This window comes from Populus nigra, chromosome 2 (genome assembly GCF_951802175.1).
Source record: "Populus nigra chromosome 2, ddPopNigr1.1, whole genome shotgun sequence".
Lineage (NCBI taxonomy): Eukaryota > Viridiplantae > Streptophyta > Magnoliopsida > Malpighiales > Salicaceae > Populus > Populus nigra.
This window is the reverse complement of record NC_084853.1, coordinates 5887568-5890067: the sequence shown is the minus strand read 5'-3', so window position 1 is coordinate 5890067 and position 2500 is coordinate 5887568.

Genomic DNA, 2500 nt, shown 5'->3' with positions numbered 1-2500 from the left:
CTCGTCCAGCGTCGACAGTCCCTCGTCCAGGTTTCAGATCGCGCCAAGTCGAACCCATGACCTGCTCAAGCCATCGTGCGCTGCCGAATTCGCATCTGCGTGTAGGCTGCCATTCCACGCGGCAGCCCCTGTTTTCGTCAGCGTGCCCCCCTGACGAATTTTCCTGCCTGGCCCAGTCCAGCGTCCAGCCCCTGTTCGTCGAAAAATCTGCGCTGCCGATTTTCCACGCGGCAGCCCCTCTTTTCGTCAGCGTGCCCCCCTGACGAATTTTCCTGCCTGGCCCGGCCGGTCCAGCATCCAGCCCCTGTTCGTCGAAAAATCTGCGCTGCCGATTTTCCACGCGGCAGCCCCTCTTTTCGTCAGCGTGCCCCCCTGACGAATGTTCGTCGAAAAATCTGCGCTGCCGATTTTCCACGCGGCAGCCCCTCTTTTCGTCAGCGTGCCCCCCTGACGAATTTTCCTGCCTGGCCCGGCCGGTCCAGCCCCTGTTCGTCGAAAAATCTGCGCTGCCGATTTTCCACGCGGCAGCCCCTCTTTTCGTCAGCGTGCCCCCCTGACGAATGTTCGTCGAAAAATCTGCGCTGCCGATTTTCCACGCGGCAGCCCCTCTTTTCGTCAGCGTGCCCCCCTGACGAATTTTCCTGCCTGGCCCGGCCGGTCCAGCCCCTGTTCGTCGAAAAATCTGCGCTGCCGATTTTCCACGCGGCAGCCCCTCTTTTCGTCAGCGTGCCCCCCTGACGAATTTTCCTGCCTGGCCCGGCCGGTCCAGCCCCTGTTCGTCGAAAAATCTGCGCTGCCGATTTTCCACGCGGCAGCCCCTCTTTTCGTCAGCGTGCCCCCCTGACGAATTTTCCTGCCTGGCCCGGCCGGTCCAGCCCCTGTTCGTCGAAAAATCTGCGCTGCCGATTTTCCACTCCGCAGCCCCTCTTTTCGTCAGCGTGCCCCCCTGACGAATTTTCCTGCCTGGCCCGGCCGGTCCAGCCCCTGTTCGTCGAAAAATCTGCGCTGCCGATTTTCCCCGACGAACCTGCAGCTGCACAAATCCGCGCTGCCACTGCCCCATTGTCTGGACCAACAGTCTTTTCCATCAAGCCCTGGACTATAAATCGTCCAGACTCATCGCCAGCACCCGCTGCCGATTCTGCCGACTTTGCCGATTTCGTCGGCGCTGCCGATTCCAACACTGCACCCACCGTGTCTAAACCAGCGCTGTTTCGTCAGCGTGTCCCCTTGACGTATTTCCCTGCCTGGCCTGGACAGTCCATCTTCCAGCCCATGTTCATCGAAAAATCTGCGCTGCCGATTTCCCCGACGAACCTGCAGCTGCACAAATCTGCGCTGCCGATTTCCCCCCCTGTCGGCATGGCTGCCGCTGCCCCGATGTCCAGACCAACAGTCTTTTTTGTCGACTTTGCCGATTTTGTCCGCGCTGCCGATTCCAACACTACCCCCTGCATCCAAACCAGCATTGTTTCGTCAGCTCTTCCCCTGACGATTTTAGCCCTGTAACAAACAGTAGGCCTCCAATCCCGCCAACGGGAGCCAAGTTGATAGGGAAGAGAATTGAATGACGCGCCTGGTCCTCGCACCCCGCCACCCGAGGGGCCTTTTTCCCGGCAGCCTCTGAAAAACTCTAGCTTTCACGGTCCTCGCCGCCCCTCACCACCATGGCAGGCCTCTAATCCCACCCATCAGCAGTTGTAGCCGATAGGGCAGTGATTTGAATGACGCGTCGCGGGCCGCCGGGTCATCTCACCCGGCCATTAATTGGAGCGTTTTTGGCTGGCCGAGGATGGGGGGATGGATCTCTTCTTCCGAAAAAGCAAACAGTACATCGGGAGTTATGTTGACGGGGCATGGAATTGAATGACCCGTCGCGGGCCGCCGGGTCATCTCACCCGGCCATCCCGGGGAGCGTTTTTCCCGGCAGCATCGGGGAAACTCTTGCTTTCACTGCCCGCTGCCCAAGTCCCCACTCGCATCGGCCCCCCGCGCCAACAAGCCAACGCTGCCGAATCGGCAGACACTGCTGCCGAATCTGCCGACACTGCCCCGCGGGCTGCCACTGCCCCAGTGTCTAAACCAGCGGTCTTTCTCATCGAGCCTTGGACTATCCAGTCCGTCCTGACTCATCGCCAGCACCTGCTGCCGATTCTGCCGACTTTGCCGATTTTCTCGGCGCTGCCGATTCCAACACTGCGCCCACCGTGTCTGAACCAGCGCTGTTTCGTCAGCGTGTCCCCTCGACGAATTTTCCTGCCTGGCCTGGACAGTCCACCGTCCAGCCCGTGTTCGTCGAAAAATCTGCGCTGCCGATTCTGCCGACTTTGCCGATTTCGTCGGCGCTGCCGATTCCAACACTGCCCGCCGTGCCTGAACCAGCGCTGTTTCGTCAGCGTGTCCCCTCGACAAATTTTCCTGCCTGGCCTGGACAGTCCATCGCCCAGCCCATGTTCGTCGCAAAATCTGCGCTGCCGATTTTCCCCGACGAACCTGCAGC